The 20,279-nt window shown below is 47.4% G+C and overlaps 1 protein-coding gene across 4 annotated transcripts in view; it reads right to left on the reverse strand.

Annotated features, from left to right (window-relative positions):
* Positions 1 to 20,279, reverse strand: part of RAD52 (RAD52 DNA repair protein) — a 309,192-nt gene that overhangs the window by 288,535 nt on the left and 378 nt on the right. The window lies entirely within an intron of this gene.

A 20,279-nucleotide genomic window follows, 5' to 3' on the forward strand; every position in this document is an offset into this window, starting at 1 on the left:
GTGGTCACCTCACCTGCATCAGGACGTGAAGACACACAAAGTGGCAAAATGACATCACTCATAATAAACGGAGCGCAGTGTGCAATGCGCTCGGAAACATCATCACGACTCCTAGAGATAGGAATGTCTGCCTCACGTTTGTTGTAAGGCAAGTTCTTGTCTGGATGGGCCAGATGAAAAGGGGACAGGGCGGCAAATAAAAACCCTCATTTCCAATGGGAGGCCATTGTCTTGCATAAACGGTGATGCCAGCCAATGGAAATGAGGAGCGGGGCTTCAAGCCCCCTTCCCAAATCTCCTCTCCTACAATACGTCTCGCAGAGCAAGCAGCGCATGCGTACTGCAACGCTAGGCGAGACCTAATAAACCAGATATATGTTTTAGATAGCTACCCATAAATAAGCTTTGAGGGAGGCGTTTTAACAAAATGTACCACAATAGTCCCATCATTTTTCCTACACATATATTTTACCATTTCACAAACACTACATACCCTGAAATGTCAGAAGGAGTTCTCATCTGATAGGCTGTTGTGCTACCCAACACTGCAGTGGTGATGCTACCACACTATATTGCTTATAGAAGCGTGCTCAAACGAGCAAATAGAGTCCATGAACCAACTCGACAAAATCCTCATAAAAAATGGTGTACTTCACTTTCTAATTTCAATTATTATTATTATTATTATTATTATTATTATTCTGAGTTTTGTATAGCGCCTGGTTACCAATAGGCATCCCAGCGCTTCCAGAACATAACACTACTGAGAAAATGAAGAGATTAAACGGAGAACAAAAAAGTTTTTAAAAGTTTACGGAACCGAAGCAGGCTAGCTTCCGATCGCAATTGAAGGGGCAATGAGTTCCACAAGGAGGCCACATTTATTGAGAACCTTCTGCCACCCGTTCTGGCCTTTTTCACCCTGCCAACCTGGAGGAGATGTTGATGGTCAGAGCGAAGAGAACGAGAGGCCTTGTAAGGCTGGACCATCTCCTCAAGAATAGGGGGGCCTACCCCGTGCAAAACTTTGTGGGCAATGCAAAGGTACTTAAATTTCACCCTGTCCCTCACAGGGAGCCAATGCAATGCCTTCAGCGCCGGGCGAGCAGATTGACGCCTGGGGAGACCCGTCAAGAGCCTGGCCGCCGCGTTCTGCACTTGCTGCAGTTTGTTCAGTGTGGATTCGGGCGCGCCCAGGAAAAGCGCATTGCTGAAATCCAGCCGCGAGATAATAAGTCCCTGGATGAGAAGCCTTCGAGTAGCCACTGGGAGCAGAGGCCAAATCTTCTGGGCAGAGCGGAGCAGGCCAAAGCAGACGCCAGCGGTCTTTTTGGCATGAGTTTTAAACGAAAGGTCCTGCTCCAGCCACACCCCCAAGCTCTTGATCTCCTGCTTGGGGGGGGGGGGGGGGGGGGGGGTACCGGTCCCAGACAGTCTGGCCAGCTGCTGGGGGACAGAGATGGAGAAGAGTTCCCCAGCAGCATCACCTCCGTCTTGGAGCCATTTAGCTTTAGGGCTGAGCTGCACATCCACGTGTAGATCTTCTAAAGACACGCGTGCAGCCTGTCGGGATGGTGCGCCGACTGGGAGAGGCCAACCACCAGCTGAGTATCATCAGCATAACTGATGATTTTAATACCCAGCGGCAGTACCACACTCTCCAGGGGGGCCATGTAAACGTTGAATAAAGTAGGGCTCAATGAAGAGCCCTGTGGCACACCACACTGGAGAGGGGTTGAAGATGATTTTTCATGGCCTTCCCACACCTCAAATGTGCGACCTTCCAAAAAGGAGGCGAACCATTTGAGGGCCAGACCCGTGACCCCCACCCCCGACAGCCGTTGGAGAAGCACCTGATGGTCCACGGTGTCAAAAGCAGCACTGAGGTCCAGGAGGATCACTGCCACTGATCCCCCCCGAATCCAGCATGCTCCTTGCATTCTCCACGACCGCCAGCAGGGCGGTGTCAGTCCCCTGACCGGGACGAAAACCCGTTTGGGAATCGCCCAGGAGGGAATTGGCTTCCAAGAAGTCTGAAAGGCGGCCATTCACCAGCTTCTCAGCCACCTTACTGATACCCAGCAGCAAGGAGATAGGTCGAAAGTTGGCAAGGTCGGCGGGATCAAGATTAGGCTTTTTCAAAAGGGCCTTGACCACCGCCCCTTTCCAACTGGGGGGGGGACTACCCCTTGGGCGAGGGACAGGTTTATCAGGTCCGTCACAGGGCCGCCAATTGTAGAAGACACCTGTTTGAGATATTTGATCGGTGCTGGGTCTTTCGGTGAGCCACTCTTCATAGACCTCAGAACCGCCAGGACTTCCTCCATCATGACCGGACCAAGGGAGGCCAGCTCTACCGATTGCATCTTAAGTTGAGAGCTGGGATTGTCATCCGAAGAAGGAGCCTCACCCAGCCGGGGAAGGGAGGCCAAAATGTTGTCAATTTTGCTTTTGAAAAAAGAGGCCAGTTCTACGCATTTTTTGCGAGGGTCCTCATGGAAAGCCTGGGGTTCGGGGGCATGCAGTAGCTCCTTAATGACCCTGAAAGACTCTTTGGAAGAGTTGGCCGCAGAGCCTATACGCTCTTCAAAAAATCCAGCTTTTGCCACTCGAATAGCGGATTTATACCTGCTCAGAGCCGCTCGATATTCTTTACGACTCACCTCACTCCAATCTCTCCTCCAGGACCGCTCTAGCCTCTTGCATCCCTTCCTCAGGGTTCTCAGTTCCGACGAATACCAAGGTGCGGAGCCCACTCTCTTCCCTCTCGTAAGTTGTTTCTTTTTGGGTAGGAGAGTGTCCAGAGAGTCTACGAGCCAGGTATGTAAATTCGCATCAGCGACTATCGGGTCAACTCCCTGAGGGGGCTGCGTAGCCGCCCAAGTGTGGACTGGGAGCCTCGACCAAGCTCTCTCCAGGGTGGGAACCCTTGGGACCACCGCAGCAGGACTGTCAAATTGCCATGTCGCGGAAACCAAAAAATGGTCTGTCCAAGGCAGGGCAAGAGCCGGAGATGGAATAAGATGGTCCAAGTTAGAGAGTATGGGATCGAGCAGATGACCCTTCTCATGGGTCACACCCGAGTTGACCAAGTTAATTCCAAACGATTTAAGATCATCGAGTAGGTCAATTCCCACGACATTGGTAGGGTCATCAAGATGGATATTGAAATCCCCGAGAACAACAAAGTTGGCAGTTGAAGAGGCAAGAAGAGCAGTAATTTCTAAGAGAGAGTTAGGGAAGCTACCCAGGGGTCCAGGAGGGCGGTAAATAAACAAGCCTACCAAAGATACTGTAGGTGATAACCGAAGGGAGAACTGTAAGCTCTCACAGTCAGTCACCCCTCCATTCTGGATTTTACAAGCGAGCGTGTCTCTGTAAAGAACAGCAATTCCTCCTCCCCTCCCTTTCGGTCTGTCAAGGTGAAGTATATGAAAGCCCGGAGGGAGTGCTCTGACAATGTCAGGGCCAGAGCTGGGGGAGAGCCAGGTCTCCGTAAGAAACAGCACATCTAGCTCATGGTCCAGGATAAGTGAATTAATTTCAATAGCATGGCTCGGCAAGGACCGGCAATTTAGTAAGGCCATAGAAAGAACAGATTTCACTGCCATTGAATTATGGGCGGAAGGGCAGGCTCTACACGGTAAAAATGGAACGGTTCCCGCCTGTGCAAAGCTACAGATAGTAGGGTGGGGCGGACGTAAGGCAATAAGAGCGTCCCTCCCATAATGGAACCTGGTAATAGAAGGCGCCAAAGAGTCGGGCAAGATGACAGGCCCTGGGCCCGTCTGGGCCCGGACGGGCACAGACGGGCTGAACTCAGGCGTAACTCCGGCGTCACTACGGCGTCCCCGCTGCGCGTGACCGCTGCGCGTCAGCATGGCTGTTTAAGTAGTCAGCGAGCAAAATAAACAAAGGACTACTAGCACACTGCTCCACTCACCAAAGATGGCCGCCTCGAGACAGGGCGAAGGACCCGCAAAGCGCGGTGAGTTTACCTATTAGAGTGCAAGTAAAGGATGGCAGAGGTGTGGGTATGAGGGCCAGGCTTTTAAGAACAAGGGAAAAGTGCCCAAAATAAACTTTAAATTATATCACAAAACGGGAAGTTTAAAAGCAGCGGAGCTGCCACCACACACACGCTACCACAATAGCGCCACACGCTGGAGAGAACGCGCTGCCAAACTTGCCTGCTTAAGTAGTCAGCGAGCAAAATAAACAAAGGACTACTAGCACACTGCTCCACTCACCAAAGATGGCCCCTCTGCAGTCTTAATCTGCTAATCCATCTTGCCTCTGCTTGGTGAAGTCTTAACTCCATGTCACCTTCCATTGGATCTTTCTCAATTGACTTTGGAGCAATAAGAATGCTCTGACTTCGGTGTTTGTAAGATGATTTACCTAAGAAGAATCGTAACTATTGGATGTGCATTTTGGAAGAGTGATTGGCAAATGTGCATTATAAAATGAGTGCACAACTCACTGACAATTTGCAAGAGAAACCATTTCCCCGGCAACACTGCTGTCTCACGCTACACTGCATAACACTGCAGGAGGTGGTAGAGTTAACTAAATGAAGTGAGCCATGTAACAAGAGTCGGGTAGAGGTAGTGAATTGAATAAGAAATGCCCTGAGAGCAAGAGAGAATGATTATGAGATGGGGATGTAGAGGTAATTTGTCATGGAAATAAGATTGTGTGGTACTTATATTGAACACCAATGTGAAACATAATGAATATGATGTACTGTTGCCAAGTTAAAAGTGACTTGTATAATTTGAGATTGAGATATGAATGGTCAGGATAGTTATGGAGCTCATCTCTTTGGACCTTGGGAGAAACTACCCGTCCAATACCTTCACTCATACTGGTTAATCCCAACTCCAGAGAATACTTACCAAGTAGAATAAAATAGTATCAATTTGTTACTTAATTTTGGGCTGATAAAATCTGTTAGATGCGAGGGGTAAGATAATAATGGAGTCCCTTTCTCTTTGGCTTTTTCTCTCTAGATCCCAATAGGAGCACGCTGCCCATTCAATTCTATATGTCTACAGGCTCTAACCAGTTTCAAAGAATCTATAGATGATTACGCAAAGTGAGTAAACATGGAGGTTATTCGCTTGTTCTTAATTGCAGAATATATATATATATATATATATATATATATATATATATATATATATATATATCTCAAAAAGTTGCCTGTTCAGTAGAAGGAAGCCACACCAGAAGATTCGTTTTCTGCCACTTTTATTCCAGGAGGCAAACAACGTAGAGGAACACAGCATGCCACAAATTTCATTGTCCTGCCGACGCGTTTCGTGCGTGTAGCACTTCCTCAAAGGCTCTGGACTCAACAGGAAGTGGCGCTATGATTTTCTGTATCCACTTTCACATCCCGCCCAGGTGGGCGTGGCCACCCCCTAGCCTGATGGTACTCGTAGTACTGTATTTCACAAGTGTGCTCTTGGTGCCAAATCCTCTTATTTGTTCGTGTTATACCACAGTGGGCTGTGCAGCAGTGCTCGCATCTGCGCTGTTTCAATAATTCTCCCAAAACCGGCATCTTCTTCCAACTGCAAAGAAGTAATCAGCTTCTCTGCTGGAGGGCTGAGAACAGCCCCGAGGCTTCAATCGCGGCTCAGGCTTGCCGCCAATAATACCAAAAAGTTGCCTGTTCAGTAGAAGGAAGCCACACCAGAAGATTCGTTTTCTGCCACTTTTATTCCAGGAGGCAAACAACGTAGAGGAACACAGCATGCCACAAATTTCATTGTCCTGCCGACGCGTTTCGTGCGTGTAGCACTTCCTCAAAGGCTCTGGACTCAACAGGAAGTGGCGCTATGATTTTCTGTATCCACTTTCACGTTCCTCTACGTTGTTTGCCTCCTGGAATAAAAGTGGCAGAAAACGAATCTTCTGGTGTGGCTTCCTTCTACTGAACAGGCAACTTTTTGGTATGTGTATATATATATATATATATATATATATATATATATATATATATATATATATATATATATATATATATATATATATTATTTATTCCAACAACGTTTTCCACAGAAGACAACGTATTCCACAGAAGACAATAAAACCTCCACTCCAGTCACTCGAGTTTGTTGAGACACACTTAATTTATTCTTCAATCCATAGCAGTTTCACAGCACAAACCAACGCGTTTCGGTAGCTCCCCACTACCTTGATCACAGTTGCTAACACACTGTTTGCTGATTGTGATTTAAAACCGGGAGTTCCTGCCCACATTTGACACAGGATTACTCTGATTTACCACTACCTTTTTGGAATTCTGGGATATGTAGTTCCATTTCAATTCATGCAACTTTCCCCTACTATTCCTTCATTTATTTCGACTCCTATGAATGGTTTGCAATTCATTCCCCATTTCATTCACAAAAACAAAATATAATGCTCGATATCAGTAATTATTTGATGTGTACGAGAGTGAAGAAACAAGAGATCTAAAACTTTGGATAAAAAAACATGTGATGATATTACTAAAGATAAGGAAAAAGATCCTAATGATATAATTTGGGTTCTCTCCAAGAGGAAAGAGTCGATCCGATCAAGAGCTCTGTCAGTTATACCATTTCTTCTCAATCTGTCAATGAGTATGTCGTGGAGATGGTATCGAACGCTGCCGATAAGTCAAGCAGTATCAAGACGGCGTGCTTTCCCTCACCTTGAATGAATTTTATGGAATCGGTTAATTCCATGAGAGCAGTTTCCGTGGAATGCTTAGGCCGGAAGCCAGATTGTTGATGAAGGATATTATGAGTTTCCACGAAATTTGAAAGTTCTTGATGCACCATGGCTCCAGTTATCTTACCAAGTATTGGCAGGATGAAGGATATTATGAGTTTCAACGAAATTTGAAAGTTCTTGATGCACCATGGCTCCAGTTATCTTACCAAGTATTGGCAGGAGGGAAATGGGACGTATATTGGAGAGCTCGGTCGGATTTTTATTGGGTTTTCTCATTAAAGTTTTAACTGTAGCTTTTTTCCAATCTCTGGGTACAGTAGTGCGCCGTGGACCACTAGGCACCGACCATAGTGGCCCCCACGCATGACCCAGTGCCACAATTAGCACAGTTATAGACTGCACATAGCGCCTGCGCGATCACTTGTGCAGCCAATGACTAGCGCCTTAAAGCCTCCAGTAAAGCGCACCTTGAACCATATTGTCCATTCCCTAATGGGTGCAGCATGCACAAAGTATTTCTGCATGTCGAGATTTGCATGGGCAACACACCAATCACTGCAGTAGCTTTCTTGACAAGGACTACAGAACATTAATGTAACCAGAAAGATTGCATTTTATGTTGCGACAATATAGGTTTTGTCTGGTCTCTCTTTTCCCCACTGGAATTTTTGCTTTTTTAAAAAGTTTCAGTGAGTATGCCGACATTTTACCACATACCTTGGCACGTGTGTAGGTACCGCACTGGTTTTCACGTGGCATCCTACACATTTGCCACTCACACATTACTCACCCGATTCTGAAGAAAGCCCCATTAATCACTTCTTTGGGGCTTAAACATGTAGACCACCACACATAGTCAACTTAATGGTAATAACCCCTGAATAGTTGCACCACCCATCTATTTTTAGTCATATCCTGAGCCGCAAACATTAAAATTAGAGCCAAGGATTCTCAGAGGTATTTTTAACATGAAAAAAATTCACTTCACATCACACTTACGCACCAACACCAGCTCCACTGTGTTAGACACCATGTATCCTGTAGCCTTTCATTGCCGGGAAACCTAGAACTACCTCTCCCATAATGCAACAGTATGGAGGTTGGGTTGTGTGTCTTCCCATACTGCACTGGTAGAGGTCAGCTGATTGTTTCAGCATATAAGCCTTCAGCTCCCTGTCACAGGTGCTTGGCTTTGCTTCCTGTGAGGATCACGCCCTGCTGGTGAGAGACTCTGATCCTTTCTCCTTGAAGGTTTGGACTTTCTGACCTTTGAATCTTAGAGCGCTAGGTCGCGCTGACTGCAGAGAACCTATTTTGACTTTCAACCACGTTTTTAGGTCTCGCTTAAGCCAATGCGCTTGCGCATTGCTCGGCGAGATCGAAAGCGGAAAATAAAAGTCTACCAAAACGGCTGCGGATCGCATACAGTTCATGTGATCTATGCGCATGCACAGAGCCAGCCACATAACACACAACCATTTGTCTGTGCCTCGACATCAGACTTCAAAGGCTGCCGCTCCCCCGCATCAGACTTCAAAGGAATGCGCTCCAGCTCCCCCGCCACAGCAATGCAGAGAGCTTGTTTCTGGACGAAAGCGAAAGCCTACCGTGCTTGTTTACAGTAGCCTTGCTCCTCAAATGCTGTTGCTGTGTTGCCATCTCTCTAGGGACACTCAGCTTGAAAACACTCTACTTGCTAGCTGCAATGCTACATCCGCTATGCTTTGCATCTAGACGCGTTGATCCCTCGCAGACTGTGCTGACTCTGCCCCTCCTGATTCTGAAACTGACCAACGCAGTCACCATGCAGTCTCTTCTCTCTGTCTTATGAGGTCTGCCCTGCCACCATTTACTTCGGACCCTCACACCTCCTCACCCTCACACCTCCTCACCTTCACACCCCCTCTCACCCTCACCCTCACTCACCCCCACAAACCCCTATCACTCAGGGGCACCACCACATCACTCAGGGGCATCACTCTGGGACACCACCACATCACTCAGGGGCACCACCACATCACTCAGGGGCCCCACCACATCACTCAGGGGCCCCACCACATCACTCAGGGGCCCCACCACATCACTCAGGGGCCCCACCACATCATCACTCGGGGACACCACATCATCACTCGGGGGACACCACATCATCACTCGGGGGACACCACATCATCACTCGGGGACACCACATCATCACTCGGCCCAACCACATCATCACTCGGCCCAACCACATCATCACTCAGCACCACAGCAGCACTGTCCTTGCTTGCAACCAACAAGCATTACCATAGCCAATAGGACTCATATTAGGAAAGTGTAAGCTATTGGCTTTGTGAATAACAATGCTATTAATTTATACATTTTCAAAGCCAACACATTTAAAAAATGTGTCATTTACAATACCACTAGCTCACACTTTCCTAATGCGAGACCTATTGCCTTGCAAATGCTTGTTTGAAAGCGTGAGGTAGCGCTGTTTATGATTCCTTTGATTGCACCTTCCAGTCCGATGAACTCGTTTGAGCGCAAGGTGCGCTGAATTCATGTTTTGCCAGACATCCTCTGAATATTTTAAAGTCTTGATGTGGCATGTTTTGACTCCTGACTTGTGTGTTAAACGCTCGTCTTTCTGAGGCACGCTCCGACTGTGCATTCTTTTGTATTGGTTCAGCACTTGCTAAATATCGCGCTACTGTGTAAGGAACGGCTCTGTGCATTTGCATACTTCATTTGGAGCTCTTTCTTTTGCTCCTTTCTAATAGCGGTTGGGTGCGCGGTTTCTTTATTGTTTATTATTGAACTTTCTGAGGCCCGTTCTGGCTCTATGGTGTAGTAGAGCTTGTATGTAGTTTTGCTTTTGGCATTTACTTGGAACCAGGCTGAGTCACTCTTCACACTCTGTCACAGAGCGCCCTGTGGAATACCCGATAATAGCAGACGTATGCCTACACCTCAGTCTGATACTTGGGCCACTTACTACTTACTTGGGAAATACTCCGAACCAAGAGAGAATTTTGTTGATTATCTTTTTGGTTGCCTTCTGGACTTATTAGAGGCTAACTACGAGACCCACCGGTTATTACCCAGTGAGTATAAGGGGGACGCACAACCCAGGTCCTGATATTAAGGGGTCTAGATGTGTTGTAAGTACATAGCATGTCTGTTTAACTCTTTACCTCTGTTCTTATCTCTTTTCTACAGGCGAACTACTCTCTGAATTACATCCTTTATTCCTTTGAGTGGCCTGATTGTTCCCTGGTGGTCCTGCCTCATCTCTTCGCTCCCTGGGGATATTGCCTTCTTCTGCGTATATCTATAGCGGGAGAGGCCATATCAAAAGGGAGAAGAAAGATTTATGCTTCGCTCCCGTGGACATTGGATCTTCTATTTTGAGACTTGACCCTCCAACACGCTGTAATCAGGCATCGTAGCACAACGGGGGACACTTGGCCACCTGGTTGGAACCCCAATGATGAAGCATGACACCAACTAGGTTGGTGTGTGAGGGGTCTTTTATGAACACCTAATGGGTCCAAGTTCTTAATTCATAGAGCGACTTAACTACATACACATAGTAGGCACGTCCACATTGTTTACGTTTAGTACGCATCCGGGGAACAGGACGTGCCCCCAAGCCCTCGCTCTCCCATTGATTTTTCTAGTGTCCTCCAATACAGACAGCCTGGAGTGTAGTGTAGTGGGGGACCTAATTGAATGCTGCTGACAAATCCAGCATGATCGGCGCCGCTTTGCCACCGACATCAAGTGTGCACCTGATTAAAATCGGACGCCTCCACCAACGCTGTTTCTGTACTACCACTGGGGCGAAACCCGGATTGACTTGGAAAGCAATGATTTGCTGCTTCCAAGTATAGGGATAGCTGCTGATCAACATGTTTTTCCAGGCCTTTTGAAAGGGGTGGGAGTAGCAAGATGGTCCTATAATTAGATGGGTCTGTAACCACCACCTGGGGTTTCTTCAGTAGTGGCACAATTTCAGCCTGTTTCCGTGCCTTGGGAACGATGGCCGCAGAGGGCGAGGCATTCAGAAGATGGTTAGCATGGGGATTGATAGCCTCTGCTCCCATGGCCAAAAGATTTGTGAAGCATAGGTCAGATGGAGAGGCTGATTTCAGGCTCCTTCTAGGGAATAGTGAGCCTACCAGGGAAATCGGATTGAAACTATCCCAGGAAGGGGTTGTTCCCTTTAAGGTGCGGCCACTAAGTTCCACTTTCATTTCCACCCGCTTCATTTGGAGTGCGCACACATGCTCCAAATATACAATTTGATACGTGGGAAAGACAAAAAAATGAGTTGCAGTTTCTGTATTGCATTCTAACCATTGTGCTGTCAGAAAGGAGGCTCTTTCCCTCCGTGCACTACTGCCACATCTGACTTTTGAAGGATGGGAGGTATAGGCAGGCAAGGCTTCTACAATCTAGTTGAATAGAGGGACTGAAGAGAGCTAAATGAGCGTCTGCAAGGATGCTCTTTTGTTATCTTTTAGTTTGATGATGACTTGTGCAGAAAGGCGTCCAAGCATGCACCATGGTTTACACTGTAAATTGTGAGGTGTTGCTTCACAGAGGGTTTCTAGCCCAATGGTAGCTTAAGAAACAGGAACGGCAACATTTGTTAGGAAGATATTCTGAGCTAAGAGGGTCAAGGATGGAAAGCAATGGGGCCATCATTCCTCCTCTGAGAAATAGGTGATATTTACAGCCGGATGCTCACAGAGGTTTGCAAATTACTAAATGACAAACTACAGCAAGCAGTCAACCTTTCCTCTTCAAAAAAACACAATATGTCATCTAAGCAGGAACATAAAGTTTATGAACAAAGGCCATGGACCACCTCTATCATCACTCCTACATGGGACACATGCTTTCCAGAATGTTATTGGTCGTGTGTGTGTTTTCTACACATATAGTAAATTTGAGACTATTAACAAGTGCAAAATGGGTGCCTGACAGATGATACAAAGATAATTCTATCTTAGCCTCGCCCTTTGCCCCCACCCAGAGCCCCGCCCACACCACTAGCTCAATTTGATCAGTACCTGCACTTTTTTTTTTTATTATTAAAGCACTGGCTGTCGACCTGTGACAATTGTAATGAGGTCTTTCCGACAATGAAAAGCTTCACAAACATGAGTTTTCCAAATGCATTAAATCATTTTGAGGGATTGTTTGACTAAGTAACTAAATATGATTTAAATAAGGGTTGGTCTCTCCATATGTGGGTCAAGTTTGAGTTGAGACCTGTGGAGTGCTGGAAGTAAAGTGGGGAGCACAGGGAGCTTTACATGAACTCTCTAAATCAGAATTGGAGTATATATTTATTATATGTATAAAGCATGGACTACAACAATACTAATGGTGTTTGTATTAGGGAAATGTAGGGGCGCCAGTAAAGATAGCTTAGTCATAAACAATTTGTTCAATGGAACCCAAGTACAACCTGGAGGATTAACATGCCAAAGTGTCACACTTAAGATATGCAAAGGTTAAAAAATTAAGCGTAGTTTGAACATGATAATTTCAGAAATAAACATCCTCAAAAAATAGCAGCACTGAGAAGAAAAGTTTATAGTGGCTAAAAGCCAGACTTTTCACATAGGACACGGGTCCATTTGTCAGATGCAAGATGACATTAAAAACAAGCATTTGCAAGGCAATACTTCTCACATTTGTAAGCATAAGAGATATTGGCATTGTAAATGAAAATGTCTTATACCCATGTGTTTTGGTTTGGAGTGGAGGTTTGTAGTGTTGAGTGGAATTATGTAGGTTGAAATGGAATGGTTAGTTGCGGAATTGTGTGGAGTGTTTTTTTGCTGTGGAATTATGTGGCATGGTGTGCAGTGGAATTATGTGGATAGTAATTTAGTGGTATTGAGTTTACCAGAATTATGTGGAGTGGGATTGTGTGGTAAGGAGTTTAATTATGTGGAATGGTTTTTTATGTTGTGGAGTGGTATGTAATTGTATGGTTGATTTATGTGGTTTGTTGTCAAATTATGTGGTGTGGAATGGAAATGGGAAGAGTTGAATTGTGTGGCGTGGAAGTGTGTGGCACTGAGTGAAATTATGCAGCTTGGTGCGGAGTATATTTATCTGGATTGTTTTACCAAGTTTAGAAATGATACATGTGCCTAGATGGTATTTATAGAGAGAAATATAGGTGCTCAACACAGGCTGCTCAGTTGACTGTAAGGAGAGCAGGATCACTGCAGCGCTCACCAATAGCTGTGTAAAAGGGACAAATTAAGCATTTTACACATAGCAATCGCTTCACATTGTAATGGTTCTAGTGTTGTTTTTGTGGCAATCTTGGTTAATATTGGCTGGTGTTTGAAGGAGTCTGCAGTGGGTTGCTCTCTATGCAGATTTATCTAGAAGAGTTATGCATGCTTGAAGCTGCAGTCGGGCCGCGAGTCCAAGATGGAAGAGCGTTCCTTTCACCTACCCGGACTACAAAACAGTCTACAGTCAGGGCATTCCCTTCCACAAAGATTGAAAGGTAAATAAAAAGCATTCACCAGAGGGTGTGGGGACTGAGTAACTTCAGACAGCAGACAGATCGTGAGGAAGTGACCGAGACCAGGAAGGTTAGGAGGGCGGACTGGGCGGCAAGCCGCTCAGAACAAAATAAGGGCAAGCCGCCCCCTTTGTTAAAGAGAAAGCTTGCATGGCACGCGGCAAATAATAAATAACCATTCTCCTGGTGGTTCCAGAGGTGAGGGACTTCATTTGGGCGCTCAGTGCCTTCTGCGTCCATAGCTCCCACATATTGCTGCCATATGTCTGCTGCCTGCTTGCCCCCCTGCCGGCCCGCCGCCGATTCCCACACAACTACCAGGGCGCACTAACAGCATCAACACGGCCTTCACCGCCCTGCGCACCCTCATCCCCACCGACCCCGCCAACCGCAAGCTCTCCAAGATCAAGACGCACCTGCGGCTTGCAACGTGCTACTGGTGGGCGATAGGCAGCCGTGCCACGCCACCTTCTACCAACACCACCAGCACCTCCAGCAGGGCAGCAGCCCGGCCCGGGAGGGCGATAACTAGCAGCCCAACCAGATCTGCCCCTTCTGCCTCAGCAACCAACGCAAGCAGAGCCCCACGTTCGTGAGGAACTACCTCATGAACCTTAGGGGAGATTAACTTTGAACTCCTCCTTTGACTATCACCTACCCAGCCGGACTTTCGGGCAAATGCTCCCGCGTCTCTCCTGACCTTATCTTCCCCCTCTACCTTCCCCCATCCCTCTCCCCTCTCCGCTCCTACTCTTTCCAGCTTCTATCCTCTGCCTTCACCTGCCCCTGCCCCCTGTCCCCACCCTGTTTCTCAGTGAACCTCTTCCATTGACTCTTGAGACCGAACTATTTTGCCTGACGCCCGATGGAGCTACATGGTTTAGCTATAGGGGAGATTCCATGGATTCCCTTCTTGGTCGTCACCTACCCAGTCGGTCTTTAGACAGACTTCCTTTCGTCTTTACGGTTGTCTCTTCCCTTATCCTCACTTTCTCACTTCCCCTACCCCCCGCTACTTTTCTCTCTCCTTTCTCTCCTCTCCTAATGTATTGCTGATTGTTTGATGTAATGTGTAATTGTCGATCTTTTTCTGTTATATTGTTGAACCACTTTGTTGCACTTAAACAGAAAAGGTCAAGGCACTCTAGACCTGCACTGGTTTTACTTGTATTCTAGGCAATATGAACAGAGCAGTGGTAGTGCATGAACTGGGAACCTGACCCCTTTGGCTCCCTTTGTAGTTTTGAAAAAACAAAATTAATACCTGAACAGAAAGGTGCTCAGCACATACCAATATATTTGAAATATCACAAAATAATGCAATGGAGTTTTTAGAAATACAATTCAATGTCAATCACACTTATGATGAATAGACCCCCCAAGGCCCAATACATTTTTTGGAGACTTTGTTTTATCCACAAAGTTTTTCTCTTCTTTCTTTGATAGAATAAGTTTTCATCCAATAAAAACAAAATACATGATCATAGCCAACGCTGCGTTTCGTCTCCACGAGACTTCAAGGCTTTGTTGAAAAATCCTGTGTTAATACTATTTGATGAATCTTGCTCAGAGATACGCCCAATATGATAAAAAGGGGGTTCTATCGTCTGATAGAATCATACCTGCCGCAGAATTAGAGATATGTATTCTCCATAGATAGTGTTGTCAGCACTCAATGTAAACCAAAATCGTATCCTTCTGTCTCAATGAATTTTCAGTACGGCAAGGCGTTCGGTCCTAGGTCCAAATTTGTGAAATTGCAGGCATGTCTCTCCTTCTCTCAATGTATTGCTGAGTGTTTGATGTAATTGTGTAATCGTTGATCTCTTTCTGTTATATTGTTGAACCACATTGTTCCACTTCCTTTCATCTCTCCTGTCCTCTCCTCCCTCTATTTTAGGTCTCTCCTTCTCTCCTCTCTCAATGTATCGAGACTGAACTATTTTGTCAGATGCCCGATGGAGCTACTTGGTTTAGCTATAGGGGAGATGGGCCTTGGATGCCCTCCTTGGTCGTCACCTACCCAGTCGGTCTTTTGACAGACTTCTTTTCGTCTCTCCTTATCGTCTCTTCCTTTATCCTCCCATTCTCACCTCCCCTGCCCCCTCCACTACTTCTCTTTCCTTTCTCTCCCCTCCTAATTGAATTGTCTATTTTTCGATGTATTGTGTAAGTGTTGAATTTGTTCTGTTACATTGTTGATTCTCCTGTAAAGAGCTCCGATACCTTCGGGTCTAGCCAGCGCTATATAAAACTCTTTAACCCCTTGCATGCTGATGACGGAGCGGTTCCGTCATCAGCTACGGGTGAGCTGTGCTGATGACGGAACCGTTCCGTCATGACTCCGCCCGCGCAAGGCGGAGTTAGCATGGGCGGGGAATTCCCGCCGCACGCAAGGGGTTAAAATAAAAAAATACAACAAAAAAATAAGCCATCATTGCTATATCCAACAAGTGCTGGATATAAAAGAAGCGGCTGCCATTGCTCTGCACTGGACAGACATTAAGTAAATAGTGCTCGCTAATTGCTAATGAAAGCTAAAGAGTAAGGACACATAAAAAGGGGCTGTCCTTATTGAAGGTAACAACAGAAGAAAAGGAGGTACTAAGGAGGGCCGACTAAGCCTATTCACGAATCAAAAGCCATCATTTACAAAGGACAGGAAGAGGAGCCAATTGTAAAGATGGGCGGAGTCCATAACTGAATACAACGCAACACTGAAGACAGCGCAAGTGCCTAGATGAGACCTAAAACAAGCATTGGAAATGCAATAGGTCTCGCATTAGAAAAGTTGGAGCTATTGGTCTTGTAAATGACAAATATTTTATTTATTTGTTAGTTTTTAAAATAGCTAAATTGATATCTTTGTCATTTACAATGCCAATAGTTATAACTTTCGCGAATGTGACACCTATAGCATTTGGAATGCAACATGTTTTGTATTTACGTGACTTAGATGGCAGCTCTGGTCGTTAGGCCACATCTCTAGAGAGCAGGAGAGTGCAGCAGGGGAGAGAAGCACAGCAAGGGGTGTCGGAGGATAGGGGGGGCAGCTGGGGTTCTTGGTGCTGGCTTCACTGGCCCGGGACCGTGGGGGTCGGTCCTAGGCTAGCTTGTGGGTTGGTGATGGGCGGAGTAGGGGCAAGGGGTCTTGTGCTGCACGCAGGCAAGGACATCGCGGGGTGGCAAGTAATTGTGAAAGTTACCGTTTAAAGGGAAGGATGAGGCGGATATTACATGTGTAGCAACATCATATTGTTGGAGGTCACTGGTTGGTGAAGAGGCACGCAAGGTATACTGGAGGGATTAGGCATGTATTTGTGAGTACGGAGCTGGTGGGGGCTCCCAGCAGAGGCGACCAGTAAATGGAGCGATTAAGGCATAGAATGTCATTAAGAGCGGTCCCAGTGAAATGTACGGGTGGTTGGGCTCGGGGTGATAGCAGGGTGCAAAAGAGAAACTGTGGTAGAAGGAAAGGGCGCCAAAGGGATTGGGGGGATGGGGCACCAACGCAGGCAGCCACAGAAGACCCGGCGTAAGGGGTAAGTGGTAGGAAAAAGGGGTCGGCAGAGTAAAGGAATTGGTAAGACAAGGAGAATAGGGAGGGGGCAATCAGCTGCGGGGTGCGAAGGTTAGGGGCTCTGCTGGGAGGGAGGGGGGGCTCAGGGAGGGACGAAGGGGTGGGGGGGCAGGACAGGCAGCGATACGGAAGGAATGGAGGAAGCTCGGGCATAGAGGGGTCCAGGGGGCATAGAGGGGCCCAGCGAGGCTACCAAAGAGCAGAGGCATGCCGACAAGAATGGCATACACAGGCCGGCAGAGAGTGACTGACAAGAGCACAAGCAGTGGCCCGGAAAGTGAAGGGTGCGGGGCGTCGGAGAACCTCGAGGAGGGAAGGCAGATAAGGGGAGGGGGGGAGGAGAAATGCGACACGGCGGGCAGGGGAGGGGGCGAGGGGGGAGGAGAAATGCGACGTGCGTGTGAGGGAAATGGCTGATGACATGGGGGAGTGTGCTGAAACTTTCGAGAGGATCGAGTGCTCAGGCAGTTGTGAGCAAAAAGTACGGGAAGACGGAGGGCATTTCTGTGGAGAGGGGGGGGAGGAGGGGAGGAGAAATGCGACACGGCGGGCAGGGGAGGGGGCGGAGCGGGGAGAGGGAACAGACGGAGGGAAGGCAGATAAGGGGAGGGGGGAGGAGAAATGCGACACGGCGGGCAGGGGAGTGGGCGGAGCGGGGGCCTGGAGTGCGAGGGGTTTTAACATATGGCTGGGGAGTTGCAAAGACCGTAACACGGAGGGGGAGGGGGGAGGAGAGTAGGGGAGGCACGGCCTAACGGCCGTGCAATCAAGAAGTGAGGGGGGCGGAGCTGGGGGAGGCAGTGAGAGAGAGAGTAGGCAAGGCAGGCGGCTGGGGGCATGTGCACGCGCTTTTAAGCTCAATGCGCATGCGCATTGAGCTTAAATTTCTCGTGCACTGCAAGGAATCGCCACGATTCCTTGCAAGTTGGTTAAAGAGTGGATAAGCCCCCATAGTCTCGCAAGCTCGATGCGCATGCGCATCGACAGGCGAGACCTAAAAAGCTATCTCCATGGAATATTGGAAGTGATAAAATAAAACTGTAGCAAATTGAGCAGTAGGCAATAGACTCGATATAACATACTTTCAGTGTTCGCCGGTCACCCAGGTCAAACAGGATTACTTTAGAAGCCATCCCAGAGTCATTGGAGGATCATCAAACTACCTTAAAAGTCATTTACACGTCATCAGACATCATCAAGCTCTTGAAGTCATCAGCAAGCTGCAGAAGCTCAGCCTGATGATTTGAGGAGGACTTGAAAATAAGTATCTGATTACTTTAGTAGGTGTCATTATTCCTGATGATCTGAGGATGACTTGTAAATGACTCTCCGATAACTTTACAAGATGACATTGTTCCTTGATGACTTTGGGGTTATTTGAAAATAAGCATCTGAATACTTCAAAGGTACTATTGTGTTTTCAATAAGATGTTTTTGCGTCTGGTGATTTTAACAGGAATTGCTTGTCTATTTAACCCCTTCGCTGCGGCGGTAATTCTGCCGCAGCGCTAGGGGGGAGGGGGCCCGAGCGGCGCTCGCATGCTCGTGACGGAGCCGCTCCGTCACGAGCCGCGGTTGCGCTGCGCTCATGACGGAGCGGTTCCGTCATGGCCCCGCCCGCTTAATAGAACGCGCCACGCAGGCGCGAAATCAGCGCCGCGCAGGCGCGGCGGCAGGGCCATGACAGAACCGCTCCGTCATGAGCACAGCGCAACCGCGGCTCATGACGGAGCGGCTCCGTCATGAGCATACAAGGGGTTAAAGAGCACGTCCACCACTTTGGTTTCAGTTTTCCAGAAAAATGCAAACTGTTGGATAATTGCACAATGAATTGCAGATAAACGTCTGACCTCCTGCAGCTGGGAGCCCCAAAACCCAAACACACCCTGAACCCCCAAATTAAACCTTGCACCCAAAACCCAAACACACCCTGAACCCCCAAATTAAACCTTGCACCCCAAAACCCAAACACACCCTAAACCCTAAAATTAACCCTGGCACCCCAAAACCCAAACACACCCTGAACCCCCAAATTAACCCTAGCACCCCAAAACCCAAACACACCCTGAACCCCAATATTAACCCTTGCACTCCAAAACCCAAACGCACCCTAAACCCCAAAATTAACCCTGGCACCCCAAAACCCAAACACACCCCGAACCCCCAAATTAACCCTTGCACCCCAATACCCAAACACACCCCGAACCCCCAAATTAACCCTTGCACCCCAAAACCCAAACACACCCTGAACCCCAATATTAACCCTTGCACCCCAAAACCCAAACACACCATAAACCCTAAAATTAACCCTGGCACCCCAAAACCCAAACACACCCTGAACCCCAATATTAACCCTTGCACCCCAAAACACAAACTCACCCTAAACCCTAAAATTAACCCTGGCACCCCAAAACCCAAACACACCATGAACCCCCAAATTAACCCTTGCATGCCAAAACCCAAACACACCCTAAACCCTAAAATTAACCCTGGCACCCCAAAACCCAAACACACCCTAAAATTAACGCTGGCACCCCAAAACCCAAACACACTCTGAACCCCCAAATTAACCCTTGCACCCCCAAACACACCCTAATCCCTAAAATTAACTATGGCACCCCAAAACCCAAACACACCCTGAACCCCCAAATTAACCCTTGCACCCCAAAACCCAAACACACCCTGAACCCCCAAATTAACCCTTGCACCCAAAACCCAAACACACCCTAAACCCTAAAATTAACCCTGGCACCCCAAACCCCAGACACACCCTGAACCCACAAATTAACCCTTGCACCCCAAAACCCAAACACACCCTAAACCCTAAAATTAACCCTGGCACCCCAAAACCCAAACACACCCTGAACCCCCAAATTAACCCTTGCACCCCAAAACCCAAACACACCATGATCCCCAATATAAAATTAACCCTGGCACCCCAAAACCCAAACACACCCTGAACCCCTAAATTAACCCTTGCACCCCAAACCCACCCTAAACCCTAAAATTAACCCTGGCACCCCAAAACCCAAACACACCCTGAACCCCCAAACCCACCCTAAACCCTAAAATTAACCCTGGCACCCCAAAACCCAAACACACCCTGAACCCCCAAATTAACCCTTGCACACCAAACACTAACACACCCTAAACCCTAATATTAACCCTTGTACCCTAAAACCCAAACACACCCTAAACCCTAAAATTAACCCTCGCACCCCAAACCCAAACATGCACTAAACCCTTAAATTACACCTGGCCCCCCAATACACAAACCCACCCTCAACCCTAAAATGACCATGTACGCCCTAAAATCCAAAAGCCCTACAACCCCCCAAACTGTTTATGAATCCGGAATGCCGGGAGGCGCTGCTGTGATTGCAAATGATACTTTCTGTACCCCCAGGCTGCACTTCCTTCAGAGTATTTCCA

This window comes from Lissotriton vulgaris, chromosome 1_2 (assembly GCF_964263255.1).
Source record: "Lissotriton vulgaris chromosome 1_2, aLisVul1.2, whole genome shotgun sequence".
Classification (NCBI taxonomy): Eukaryota; Metazoa; Chordata; class Amphibia; order Caudata; family Salamandridae; genus Lissotriton; species Lissotriton vulgaris.